This window comes from Boleophthalmus pectinirostris, unplaced genomic scaffold, assembly GCF_026225935.1.
Source record: "Boleophthalmus pectinirostris isolate CB_2022bp ecotype Guang Dong unplaced genomic scaffold, ASM2622593v1 HiC_scaffold_5, whole genome shotgun sequence".
NCBI lineage: Eukaryota > Metazoa > Chordata > Actinopteri > Gobiiformes > Gobiidae > Boleophthalmus > Boleophthalmus pectinirostris.
Window position 1 is genome coordinate 22,633,276 of NW_026571404.1, and position 15,378 is coordinate 22,648,653.

Sequence of the window (15,378 nt, forward strand, 5' to 3'; positions counted from 1 at the left end):
TGATTTAGGGACTGATACACACTCTTAATAGGTGCATGAACTGCATTTTACATTTGGCCTTTAGACATTTAGGCTGACAATCTTATTCAGAGTGACAGTTGTTTTGTATATAGTCTCATGATCAAACGAGACAAAGATACTGTGATGTTTTATGCTCTTGCTTGATTACAAGCGGCTATGAATGCTAACAGGAAACTTAAAGCACTCAGTGGCTAAGATCTTCGCCAAGGCATTGATGCATTCTCAGAAAATCAACTCCCTTGACCTGGACTTGAACTGGCAATCCTTTGGTTAAGGGGTAAATGCTCAATATATACACCAAAACAATAGTCTGCTAGTTCACTTACAAACACAGATTTACTGAAAGGACACCCCATAAGATAGATATAATTTATTGTACACTTGGTAATTACAATTAGAAGTTCCCTAAACCTGAAATTTGCTTAAATTATGGATGTCGCTCATTGGAAAGTACAAAACAACTCCTTCAAATGCGGATGACTGAATCGTTTGTTGTAGATTTACAACAGAAATTAATGGAAATTTTAGAGTAGACAGGAGTAAACCCACCGTCACAAAAGGGAGGACATTTTTGGTTCAAACTGTTATTTTCTTCCCAACTTTGGCAAAAGAGCAGGATGACATAAATCAAGTCAAGGGCCTCCTCCTCCTACAAGCCTGGAGCACTGAAACTCTAACCAGGCCGAGGTTACAAGAAGTTCAGAGCAAGATTTATTTTAATTGTTTCATTGTAATTTCTCAAACTTAAACAAAATGTCTCCTTTGTTGAGGTCAGCTGTTAAATTATACCACATTTGTAGTGAAGAATTCGAGGTGTCAGAGGCTTTGAACTAAATTAATAATAGTAATATGGTGTTTAACTTCAAAAGGTTCATCTAAGGAGCAAGGCAGGAAATTACAAATTGTATGTGGGAAGTATCGTAATATAAAAAGTACACAAAATATATGAAGATACAGATAGTTGTAACATTGTTTGAGGAATAATGACAAAAGGACTATTTAGGATAAGAAATATATTACATTAATAAGTTTGGTGAGCATTTTTGTAAAGTTTGAAACTAGGGCCTCCCAATGGGACTGTACACATTATAAGGAAAGGCCCTGTTTTTAATGATGTAAAATGGCTGAATACAGTTGTAAGGGTATCATATTATGAAGAATTCAAAAGGATTATATTGTCCATACTGATTAGACAGGTGCAACACGAAGTACACTGTAAAAATGACTCTTGCCTCTGATGTGTGGGCCAGCTCCTGTCCTTGGTCACTGCCAGGGAACTCAGAGAACGGCTCTCACTCAAGAACACGAATGCAAGCCGACAGAACAAGAAATAAACAACATTGTGATTCTGACCATTCTTTCATCCCTAGCTGTGAACAAGTCTATATTAAATGTCCCTAGACTGCACACTGGAGTACACATCCCACACACAGTGACTATATGACATTATAATAATTATTAAAAGATCAGCCTGCCATTTGTCTGACATTCTGGGCCAGGTTTACAATATTCCAATTTTAAACTTAAACAGTTAGCCTAATTTATTGGGTATAAGATTCATGAATTCATGAATTATCAGATCTCTTTTGGTTATATGCCATAAAAGTGTAATTCGGTGCTGGGTTCTTTTACAATAAGTGATCGTGATAGACTATAGTGATAGAGATAGATTTTAGTTGAAAGATGGCCAAACAAAGCAGCAAAAACTAGGCAAAATGTTATTTTAAGATGGGGGAAAAAATTATTGTTTGAACCTGAACAAAATTCAATATTTATTTAAATTTATTTGAATTAGCTTTGCCCTTGTAAACACATTTTGTCAACAACCTCTTCCTGAGTTCATGATGAGTTCATGTGCTATAATAAACAGTGACACTTCATATACTAGTATAGTTCAGAGTATGCCACAAAGCCCAAAGTAAAACTTGCTAAAATGTCCATAAACTGTTTATTTGTGGTAAATCCCCCTGAGTCATCCCCCAGTGTATATCTCTCTGCTCCTGCTTAGGTCCCGTCTAAGTACTGAGCTCATGTAAGTCACACCAGTGTAGAGCCTCTTTATCACCTCCTGCTCCCAAAATGCTGAGGCAGCCTCTGCTTAAACACAAGCCCTTCTGACTTAGCCAAGTTCATCTGAAATTACCACAACTTTTACACTCACTCTGAATCAACTTTTTACTCAGTACTTTTTGTACTACAAATACTACATGCAACTATATCCTACATCTGTGTACAATCTATAATTGCTATGTAATGCATACACATTTTGCCAAACTCATGTGGGCTAAATATAAATACAACCTTCATGCACATTGATTCAATCTAATGAAGCAAAAGTTGGGTTCAATTTCTAATATGAAAATACCCAATGCGAAATTCACATTTTTCCTTGAAAGTGTAGAAAGCTTCAAACACAAGAAACAATGAGAAATTTTTGCATGCCATGACATTTTACAGATTTATGCAGCAATTTCTAAATGGATAAATCCAGGCCTGGTTAGGAAAAGCAGCTAAACTCCAGTAGACCATCAGTGTTATGCCTATAGCTCGATGACCCAAGTATTACATTTTGCTGTGCATGTTTGTCATTGTGGCCTTTAAACATGTCTGAAATACACACAGTATAAAGTTTTGACTCAGATTCCAGCTGTCAGTGTGTTGCCTTTGCTGCAGTGCGTGTATGTGCGTGTATGTGCATGTGTGTGTGTGTGTGTGTGTGTGTTGGGAGGGTGGGGTGAAGGGGGCAAGTGCATCTGATTCCTCCCATAATATGCCCCTGGTATGGTGGGACAGGGTGCCAGACACATCGGCCCTGTCCACAGCTACTGGCCCTTGTTTACCCCTGTAAAGAACAAGATCCAGGACACAGATATTTCTCACTGTCTTGATTTCGTTCAACTTGATACAATGCCATTCTAGCAGCGATCTTATACCACAAGTGTCGGTGCCTCCTACACAGTTTAGCACAGGATACAATAACTGTTAATGGCTTTTGCAATCTAAAAAGGGTGATGCAGACAGCCCCCAATTAGCTTAGAAAGCACGTAACTGAAAATAATTATACTCTGATAATATACAGGGTCATTTACAACTCTCAGCCTTTTCTAGTCAGTTAGCAAAGACTGTGCTACTAGGGTGTGCTGGAAAACCTAAACATCTCAGACAAAGAATAGTTTACTCCTACTTAAGCAGTTGAAAAGATAAATGTTTTGAGAGATTACTGAGGAAAACTGTACTGCAGATAATGCAGATAATTGCCTCAATTACACGACATACTTATGCTACTAGAAAATTATTTGTGTGAAGAACTTAAACAGTACATACAGGTTCATTCTTACCAACAGCCTCACGAAACACCATTCCTTGTAAACTAATATTAGCTCATGCATGCAGATGCACGTGGTCCTTGTTTCTTCTGCTAGTAGGTAACAGGGTTATCCATATTTGATATTGGATTACTAAGATTCTAAATTTAGCCTGGCAACTTATCAAATCAAATAAAAGAAAGATGCACAATCAGAGTTTAGGGCTGCTCCGATCCATTATTCAATAAGAAAGCCCCAACATAATCTAAAGTGTATCCATGGAAATGAGATCAGTCTTATTTGCCTCTTGTGCGGCTGCCTAATGTGCATGTGTGTGAATAAATATGACATAATTTTATTGTTCTGCTTGACTCTGCCCAATTTGTGCTCATAAAATGAAATGAAGATTGCCTTTGTGCTTTAATGTTTGCATCTGTAATAGATTCTCAGCAGGGACTGCATCCATTTGAGTGCACTAATCGAAGCCTTCATATTCATTTTAACCAGATACAGCTAGAGTGCCAGTGTGTATTCACAGAGTGAATGCTCAAAAAGGAGACACATTTCACCAGAGTTTTCTAACTCTAAAATCTATGAAGACACATAATGTGTTCTGTAGGCAGAGAAGAGGACCGCTCAGTCTCTCTGTGGTGGCTGATAACAGTTTTACGGGAGCTGGTCTGGATCTTACAGGCATGCAAGAACTACTGTACATTCAGATATGGCAAAGTAAACCTTTAAAAGTAAAGGTCAGGGGTACATTGGGATGCTTTCACACTAAAGGAAGTCTTAAACAAATTAACAGCTGCTAGCATAAGTAATACTAAAACATTTACAGCTTTAATGTTTTTTTTTTATGTTTTTGTTTACAGTAAAAGCATTTGCAATACGATGGCAACACTGAAATTATTTTAATATTGTTGGCTTAGCAAAATGTATATCCTCATGAGTCAACACACACACACAAAAACAGATGGATTTTGATACATGGTTAAATGGTCTATGCACTTGGTCACAAAAATAAAAAAAAACAACTAGGTTTAATTAACCTAAGCAAGACAGCAGAAAATACCATTTTACCAGCATTTGAGCCAGTTTATATCCCCCATCTGTTGTACATTATACAAAAAATATTTTGTAGCAATTTCTTTAAATATTCAAACAATTGCTGCAAATGTCAAAGTTTTACATCCCTACAGTAATCTATTCTCCATTCAAAATGACATATGGCCATGAACCATTTGCTTCATATGGGCCTTTAATGTTTAACTGTGTACGTGGCGCTGTGCTAGCAGGACTGCAGATCACCCATCAGTATCAGCAGCCAGTCCTTGTTTGAAACACTGATTTATGATGTCCAGTGAGGGACATTGTGTGAAACCATAGCACATTGTCAGTAAGGGTAGAGCCTCAAAGGCTGTGTTTGCAGTGTAATCATACCAGAGCTAATCCTGCTTGTTGGTTAAAAATAGCAGAGTCAGGTTTCCAGATCTGCTCAGTCTGCTCTTGGGCTGTGATGACAGGGACAAACCTGTGAGGTGTGGACTGCTGTTTATAAAGGCCATTTGGACGGACTAACACCAAATTCACTGTTTTGCTTTTGTAACTTTGAATGCTTTTTATCACATGACATAAATTTGTATTTTATTATATTACACATAAGAAAAAAAAAAAGTAGTATAATTAATTTGTTAATACCCTATGGCACTGAATACTATCTTTACAGATTTGATTCTTCCTATGCACTGCACTTAACATGTGCTTTGGAAATTAAAGGCTATTACAATATTACTTTATGGTCTCTTACTGCCCTCTAGAGTGGGGATCTGCTGTTGTTAACCATAGAAATGTTAGATGCATATACAACTCAAGCATTCCTTTCCCAATATTTACTTGCAGAAAATTGTCAAGCTACTTACAAATAGCCCAGTTGAGGTACTAATAAATTATACTTAAAAAATAGGTCAACAAAAAATAATGCTAAAAGAAATGTTTGAAGACTAATTTTGATTTTAGAAGGGGAATTATTATTACTTATATGATTAAGGGGGTCCTTGGGTGACTTGCTAAAAGCTCCATATAGATCCTTGAAGCTCAGTGGAACATGACGCTGCCTGTGTCTCCATCTTTTGCATAGCTTTGTGCTGATGTCTTGTGCGGGCGGCGTGCACTGAGCTGCTGTGATCCGGTTAGTGTCCCCCCAGGTGCGCCTCTGTCAGCTCCCAGACAGATAAAGCAATATGAAGAATAACAAAGCCCGGACATATCCCAGGGCTCCTCCTCCTCCTCCAGGCAAATGGGCAGTTTGGCATTGCAAAAACCTGTCAGATCCTGAAGGGCTTAAAGAGGGGAATAACCCGAAGAAATGAAGGAATGATCCGGGACACAAAACAGACGTTCAGACCCACAACCCCTCACCAGAAATATGCAGTGAGGTGAACTGTGACGGCCTCTAGTCCCTCAAGTGCTGATCATTTTAAATCTACATAAAACAGGAGCTAGACAGTAATCATCTACTCATTACTCATATGATCCAAAGAGCTTTAAAAATCACTGTATTTCATACAGCTAAATATTTGTGAAGTGTATTCTGTTGTAGCAAAACGACTATAGGTCACTACAGATCACCTGTGTAGTAATTGTTGAAGTTGCACTATATGTTTTCTGGCGAAGAGTGCACCACCTCTTTGTCTCCATTGAATATTCCATAGTGTGGGATTAAACATGTACAAATTACTAATAAGATCTGTGGAGAAGCAAACGTACTCACAAGCATGCATACTTCTAACAATGAAACCAAATTGTAAAAAAACAAAATGAACATGTTCAGTGCCATACTATGCAACATTACTGCAGAGAAATAACTTTTCTATGGACATAAGCAGCAGCATCCCATCATAAAAGTTACATAGTGCACCTTTCAATGGTGAAATAGAAAAGGTGTATTTCATGTGCCATAATATATTTAGATTTGTAACATTTCTGCCATTTTAATTATTCCAATGACTAGTATATGTACTATATGTATCTAAATATTATCCACACATTACGGTGAAGTACACAATAGTAGTAGCCCATGTGATAAAGACTGAACTGCAAATTTTGTAGACTCTTTTAGAAATTAATACTTTGATAACTGTAACATCAGATCAAGGGCTAGACTTAAAAAATGCATATTAGGATTCACTAACTTTAGTATATGATCTTATTGCAACTGGGACATAGATGCAGCACTGGCCTGCTTTTACTTCTCATTTGGCGGTAGTATTTTGGCCCGGCTGCTGAGTGTCCATCCACATCGGGCGCGTGTCGGACGCCTCTGGGGTCCTTGGGCCATCTGTTGGAGGTCCTGCTTTAGCGGAGGGAGATGTGTGGCCGTTTTCTGCTTAATTAGGTCCAGTAAACAGGCACTCATCAAAAAGCAGCTGCTAACGTGCCCATTAACACACATACACACTGATATATATATAACAGCAGCAGACAGGGACACTGGTAATGACTGTACCAATTATAAGGACTTTTTAAACTTTCTACCTTGACCGGCTGACATGAAAAAGTCCCATGTGGCTACTGTTATGAATGAGGGGCACAAGTGGTGGTCAGCCATTACATTAGGGCCTATGGGCATTCCTGCGTCACTGTACAGTGGTTTGTGTGTGTGTGCGAACAGCTACTTGCCACATTATCACCTCAGATGAAGCACAAGGAGAATATGGGAACACAAATGTTTAACAGCACACTTCTGGTTCAGAGTGGATCTAAAAAACACAACAAACCAGCAGGAGAGCAATGAGCGGGTTTCCTTGTTTGCGAATTCACACACAACAAAGTAGTAAAACTGAAGGGAAATAAACTTAACCACACATGGATGTTTGCCAAATTTCCATAGGGCATTAGCAAACCAACTGGTGCAGCCTCATTAAAGAGCAGAGAAACCTATAACCATTAAAAGGCCATTAGGCAGCATGTAATTTTGTGGAACTAAACGGCGGAGAGTAATCAAAAGCACATGAAGCCCAGCTGGCCGACTGGGCAAACTGTTTCGATTAGGGACGAATCCATCATAGACAATGGCAGCTTTTTGGGGGGTCAATTTAGCTCTGTCACTTCCACTTTTAGCTCCTCCACTGCCTGCGCATGCATGATTCGGCATCATTATTATTGTCACATCTGGAGGCATGGAGATTTTGTCGTACACCTGTCTGAGGGGGGGGAAACTCAAAAGAGGGTGGAATGTGACATTCGTTAAAATATCCAGTGGTGGTAGTAATATTCTAACTATCTGATCTAAGCTAACCATTCATGCTAAACAATAGAATGGCTATATAATGCTTAAATGCACAAAAAAATCAATCAAAGTTGTACTGATAGTCAGGTTCAAGTTTAAAGAGGTGCATTTCTAACAAAACACCCATACACCACAGGCCTTGTAAAAGCTTTGTCCTTTTCTCTAGAGCACCCCTGTAGCTGTGAGAGTTCATTTATTATGAGTAAAGTGTCATTAGACTGGTTGTGGAACATTTTTCTGACTTCAGAGGCATTTGAGAAAAAGCAGACAATAATCAGTTAAAGTAGACACCAGTCACACTGTAACATAAGGTCCAATGGCAGAACACTTTGAACAGCTATTCCAATCACAATAACTTGACTATTTCAGACAGAAATATTGGTACGTTTGAAAGTTCTTCCATTGCAAATACAACCAAATTAAGTTGACTTCATTGTTTTTTACAGAGGTACTGACATAAAGCCAGGTTTTTCATTTCCAAAATTCACTATTCTGCAAACTATTCTCCCCATTTGTACAGCGTACTTTTGCAAATGTTGGGAGGAAATTTAGTTTAGGCTTGTTTGAACAACATGCATAACAAGGGCTAGGCAATATTGCCAAACTGTATTACAATTATCTGGCAAAAAGCACGCTGTAGACATCTAGATTTAAAAGCCCTGTGCTTGAACGTCCTATATAGTATTACGCAAAATTTACTCTTGTGAGCTTTAAGCTATGTTATAATGCCATTTCCTCATCAAAAACATACCTGGAGTTGTGTTTTGTTTCATTCATGCATGTTGAGTAATCCTTTATTATTAGTCTGTCTACATCTCCAAAGCTCAAAACGCTCTGTTCCACCTTATGATGTCATGAAGTGGTGGTTTTCAAGTTAATAGTTACTTTTTACCTTTAGTATAGATGAGATTGGAAATTCCAGGTCTGAAATTATCTATAAATAATTCTAATGAAGGTGTAAACATTTTAAAAACACTTTGGAGCACCTTCTATATTACCACATGACATCACAAGGTGGAACAGCACCTTTTCAGTTTGAGAGAAGAGCTCAGCCTAAATATGCAGGATTTGTGTGTTAAAGGAAACAACATTATAACATAGACCAGAATATACAGTAATTTGAGCCCTTTAAAAGATAAGATCTCAGCTCTGTGTTGTAAGGCTATGCAACACTGAACTTTGAAAATACATTTGAAAACATTTGAAGGCTCTGCACCAATGTTTGAACAAGAAAGGTAAAACATAGTGAAGTTTTATGGTTCTCCAAGGCCTCACACTAGCTCACTCTCAATGCATCAGGAGGCTTTTTGTGACTGCAAGGCACAATCAGGTGATGAAATCCTACACTGATGAAAAGATCCCCATCGCTGCTTAACTAATTCCATGTTCCACAGGTAATAAATAGTGTGGAGTCAGGTGCAAACGGCTCCTCGGAGCTCATTAGGGCCTTGGTGCTCCACAGATTTTGGCACTTCACACACCCTCAGTGCATTTGATGTTGGGTAGAAACGTGGTGAGTGTCTTTAATTTTAACCCACAAATCAGTCTGAATTCACAGGTGGAGGTGTGAATTTGACCAAGATTTATTAATGATAGAGTTAAGAATATGGACAAGGGTGCCATTATTTTTAGGAAAAGGACAAGGTTTTAAAATATGGGTGGCAATGGTGCTTTAAACTGTAGGGTAGTCCATTGGATGTCCATGTGATCACCAGCATTGTGTCTAAGGAAAAGATGATTAAATTTAAAATTGTGACAAAAATACCTGATTTTAAGTTAAAATACCCCTAAAATACTTCAGTCTTGCAATATGTGTTTTTTTCCTGTTGGAGGTCAGAGATGTCCAAAGCTGAGCTGAACATTTTTAAAGGTGCACTATGTAACTTTCTAGTGGGGGTCCACTACATTACGCTATGTTACTGTTTGGCCTATAATGTTCCTCATTGTGGCATTAAATGTATCTGTCTTGAATCTAATCAATTACAACTGCATTTATTGTTGATAAAGATGACTTGAAACACATGCATTCTTCCTCTGTGCAGGATAACTGCTTACAGATCTGACCTGTAACTTGGCCTTGCGGCATCATCTGTCATACTGTGGAACATTCTAGACACCTAAACCTAAATGCAGTAAATTCACAAATGTATTTTCTATAGACAAATGTACTTTATTTTTTGCCAGTGCCTCTATTTTTAATCATAAAAAGATATAGGATGTCATTATACTGATCTAAGCTTTGAAGTCAAACTGTCATTTCAAATATATCGTTTCAAGAAAGCTCCAGTGGAAACTTTAGCATTAGTTTTTATTTTGCTCCTGTGTACCTTGGTGAGGGTATTTGCGCAGTGGAACAGTCTCCCTCTCCCCCGCCCACTCCTCTGTCTGTCTCTTGCCTGTGTCAGGCACTTAAGCCCCTGACTTGTCTGATTTACAAGGATGAAAAAGGGGAGTTAAGATGTTAGTCGATGAACTACAGCCACGCTTGGCTTTCAGAGCTCTCTTCACTTCTCCATGATTGTATTTTACCGCCGACCTGACATATCCAGCAGAGCATATAGCTGTGGGTTTGACAGAAGAAGGGGTCTCCAGCCAAAAGTGAGGAGAAAGCCAGCAATTCACACTGCCTCACACAACAAGCAATCAAAGCTCATGCAACAAATACACAGCATCCAGATTTTCTGATTATTGCAAATAAGATGATTACAAGCCAGTATTCTTTGTGCATATCCCACATGGAGGGGATTAAGTCTGAAGAGTCATCAGATATGAATTTACAAAAGACAAATATAAATATATAGAGTATATCCTATCTCTGTGGAGACAAGCAAACGATGTCACTAGGCCAAGCTAGAGGTCGGATCTGTAGAGAGGCAAGCCTGCTCACTGCCAGAGTGCATAAGTATTTTTTTCAGTATATTAGTAAACATCTGTAGTTGAATACATGTAAAAATCAATATGTTTAATGCTACTGTGGACACAGAAAAGTTGTGCACAAGAAACGTAACTGTAATTACGAAAAATTTTTACCTTATTTTGAAATTTGGCAGCCTACCACATACCACAAATAAAAAGGAGACACTCCCCACTGAGTGTCCCAGCCTCTGTTTTCTAGTCCTCCCTCTTCCCTCTTTCTCCCTCACTCTCTCTCTTACCACAGATTTATTCCATCTCTTCAGCTCACCTTGTGATGTCTGAGAGTCTGAAAGGCCCCACTATGCGGCACACTCACACTCACTACATCATCTTTGAGCTAGGAACACAGTAACCCAATATGTGGAGTTTCCCCTTCGGTTTGTTGGATTTCCCATAGCCACCCTAAGGTCTAGCCTTGGCTCCAGCTCCATGATTCAACCCAAGACAGGAAAGACTGAGACTAGACGTGCAATCCATTACTATACAGCAGTGGAGGGAGAAAGAGGAGGTGGACTCTGGTTTGGAGTGAGAGGACTAGTGCAAGAGGATTTGATAGGGTGCACAGCAGTTATTGATGGTTTTCAGCTGATACGTCTTCATTTAAGCTTTGAGGAAAAAAAATATCACTGTGAGAGTCAAACAATTAATGATGAGATTAAAAAAACATTTTTAAAGGTTATATATTAATTATACAATCATCCCTCTATATATACTAATAAATGTCATAACAAGCTTCCTGAGGAACACTGAGCAACAAAACGGTCAAAAGAATGCAACCAGTGGGGTTTTAGAGTTTATAGAGATTTTGGCAATGTTTTTCCTGATATGTGGTTACTAATAACACAAGTTTAACTTCAAATATTATGCTGGTTACAGACAGAATTAGTCCTATCTTATAATACAAGCAATCCTTTACTAAATTCCATGTAGATGAATACAAAAAAACAGTTTTCTCTGGTCCATTACTGACCTTTGGTGAATGTTAATTTAGTGCCCTCTATATCACCAAAGCCAGCACCCCTGCAGCGATGTGTTGCCTAACTGTCCTGAGATGACCACAGTCAATCTCAAGCCCACTTCCAAAGACACATTCTGACAACTTCAGACATGTCTCCTGTGCTCCAGAAGCCCCCCGCTGTGCTGTGACTTGTCAGCTTTTATTTATATCTGTGGAAGGAGAGGTGGAGAAAGCTGAGATGATGAGGGGTAAAGATATGCACCCAACACATACTGGGACAGCAGAGCCCAGAGACACTGTTGCACCTGCTGCAGCCACTGCACGCAAGGCTCATCTCCACAAACACCTCATATATTATCCACTGGGTTTTACAGGAGCTGCCCCTCACTCTGAAATACAGAAGGACATGGGAAGGTCTGGATTGGGTCCCAATAAACTAAATTTGCACTAGGGCTGGGAGATTCTGTTCACTCATATTGATCAAAGATTGATTTGAAAATATGTTTTTGTACTTGAAAATAATTACAGCAGAGGCACTTGATTTTGAAACCATGAAATGAAAAAGTAGGTAGACTTGTCACAATAACACATTTTGAAGCATAATATATTGCTACAGTAATATATTGCGATAAACAATAATACTGAAACTACTTTATGCCACATTACAAGAAAATCCTTGTAAACCATTTTTAAATAGATAGTATCATTAAGTGGCATAAGCTGTAACAAATAAATAGAAGAATGAAGCAATAATAAGCCACAGCAGTTAAATCTTATCATATAACAAAACAAAAAAAATACCACAAATCTCCCCTTTTACAAAGAAATTGTACATACGATAAATTCTGAGTCCCAAAATGTATAGGTCCAGCTTTCATATGTAGAATGATAAGTCATTCTACGATATAGTAATTATCGTGACAGGCTTAGATGTAGGTATTTAAATCTATTTGTTCCTGCTTTCACAAACTCTTTGGCACATTTCAAGTATTCACATGCATGTGTTTTCAGGCACAGCATTGGAACAGTTTTTCAGGCAAAGAAGTGAAACAGGGGTGGATCGCCAGAGCAAAGCCAATCAGCAATACTAATATAATTTAGCTGTAGACTGTTTCTCATGCCAGTAACTGCAATCTGTCATTGATTTGCTCTTGATCAAAATGTGTTTATCTGCACAGCCCTAAATAATACTCACACACATTTGGAGTACACATTTGATAAACTGACTTAATAATGACAGAGCAATTTACTGTTCATTTCTCATGGTTTTTACTCAGTATTATGAACTATCACAACCAAATCTGATAGTACCACCGAAGCAAAATATAAATAAACTTAAAAATACATTACATTTATTTTCATTAACTTTGTAATGTGGCTAATTTCAAATTCCTTCCTCAAATTTTGCCTACTGCAGAAACACAGTCAATGCCTTGTGCCAAAAAAGTTGATTAATCATGAGTCTAGACACAATTACAGCCAAATATCTCAACTTTTACATGCATTAAAAAAATACATTTTGGTCAAGGCCAGAACATTGTACAGTCTACAATGCCACATCCTATTTTCAGTGCTCTCTATCATTGAACAGCGCCTACCACCTGCATAACATATACAAATCACTTGGACTGATAGGAATCTGTTTGGGTTTAGTTACACGCATAAAGCAGAGTTTTGGTATGTGGTCATTCTGGTATGTTCAATGTGTGTTATGGGAAAAAGCCATTACCTGTCTGGAGATTAGAGCCAGTGGGTGGACGAATGGTGGACAATTTATTATTTTAAAATGTGGTTATTTTATGTATATTTTCCTCTCTTTGAAACCCAGTGCAATTTAATCACCGAAAATGTGGAATAAAAACTAGAGAGAAGTCAAACAATAAACATAGAAGTTAGAATGCTAATATATTTTGAAAGAGGTATTTATTTAAAATGCAATGTTGGACGGGTTACACTTTATTTGAATGATCAAAAAGGACACATTTTGCTGTTGCCTTTAAAGTAGAGCCATGTTCAAATAAATAGAGAACGCAGGCTGAGTTTTAAAATCACATACAGATGATTGGGCTGATGTTCACAGTCACACACTATGGGAGCCATGCGCTGTGTTGGAGAATATAAATGGACTTTTTAATTGTTTCTGACTCAAGACTGTGGGCTGGGTCTGCCTAAAGCCAATTAGGAAAGCAGAGGAAACAGTGAAGGATTGTCTGCGGAAAAGAGCTCTGACTTTGTGAGCGGCAGGCCTGTATGTGCCTGTAAGTTTGTGTGTATGGAATATGTGTGTCTATGCGAGCTTGTAAATAGCGCTGCTCTCCAGACCGTGCACACATGAGCGCGAGTGTGGAGGAAGAAAATGTCATATGGCATATCTGATTACGTCTTACAATGTTTTTGTACAGTACTGAGCTTTTTGCCTCCTTCCCTGACACAGAAAGCTCGGGCCACTGCTGGAGTATCTGGAGATTGAAATCAGAGCCAGAAGTCTGGTCAGACTTGGAAGACAAACAGAGGGAAACTGCAATGCAGAAAACCAGCTCTTTGGTTTTATGTGACTTATGTGGTGCTTGAATTTCACCCATTGTTTTGTATAGTCAAAACACTGTTTCAGGATGAAGAGAAACGCGGTCAGAGAATTTATAGAGCACTTGGCCAAATATGAAACTTATATACACTTTGTGAGGTCTGCATCCTGGTGCCATCTGTGTCAAGGCCAGGGTGAAGTCAGGAAACTGTCACACACATTGGTTCCCAGGCTGTACCGTTTCTGCCATTTTACATCACACTGGCTGTGATGGCAGACAGATAATCTTCTATTATGGTATTTTATCACACAGTTATGGTCGGTCAATGCTGTGTTCTTTAAATTGGAGCCATTACATGAAATTACACAAACTTCCCTTTCATCACTTCATGTCAGTGATGCATAGACATATAACCATATAACATAGGAGTTATATGGCAAGATTCTTTTTTCATTTAATATAAAATGCTATACAATATATTAAGTGACCTAAGACGAGGTTAAATTTATTAGTGATTATGCTGTATTTTTAACATGTGTATATATCTCTATCTCTATCTATCTATCTATCTATCTATCTATCTATCTATCTATATATATATATATATATTTATTATATTATATTATATTATATATTGTTAGGCCTATTTTATTGAGATAATAAATAAAAGAAATTTTCCCTAGAGATAAATAAAGATATTTTTGAATCAGATGCCCTGGCTTCTTGAAACATACCTCTCTGTTTCTTTAAGCTTGAGTGCTAACATATCATAAAAAACAACTATAACCAAACAACACTGGATCAAATGCAGATTCCAAACAAACAGACAACATCATAACTCCTATTGTAATTTCAGGCAAGCACAGAGCAAAACTAACAAGAGCTAAGGTCACTATTTATACTTCATATGTTTACAATGCGGTGCCATTATAAATAATGAGGTCCCTGAGGTTTGCATGCTGACAGTGCAGTGGCTGTTAGTAGCAGCAGGTAGTAAGCTCCCTTGTGGCAAATAGAAGGAGGAAAGTACACTTATTTCACCACTGCTACTCAAAAAGCATATGTATTCAGTATTGAAATTATGACTGTAAATACATATGCAGGTGAGAAGCCATTTGCCTGAATACTGCTGCTTATGTTATGTTCATGCATGTATGCCTTGGGGTCTGCAGCAGTGTGCATGTGTCGCCCATATATTTAGTTGTGTTTGGGGTACTGAGAGGCTGGGAAAGGCGCAGGGGCAGATGACCTGATTGGTAGGTGGGGCTGCCAGCTGGTGAGGGCTAGTGTTTCCTCTGGCATGAAAGAGCTCTCAGATCATCAACATACTGATAGAAGCAGGACAGCCATGAACCTAGGTACAGG

The 15,378-nt window shown here is 38.3% G+C and overlaps 1 long non-coding RNA gene across 2 annotated transcripts in view; it reads right to left on the reverse strand.

Moving 5' to 3' along the window:
• Positions 1–15,378, reverse strand: part of LOC129411577 (uncharacterized) — a 63,329-nt gene that overhangs the window by 37,208 nt on the left and 10,743 nt on the right. The window lies entirely within an intron of this gene.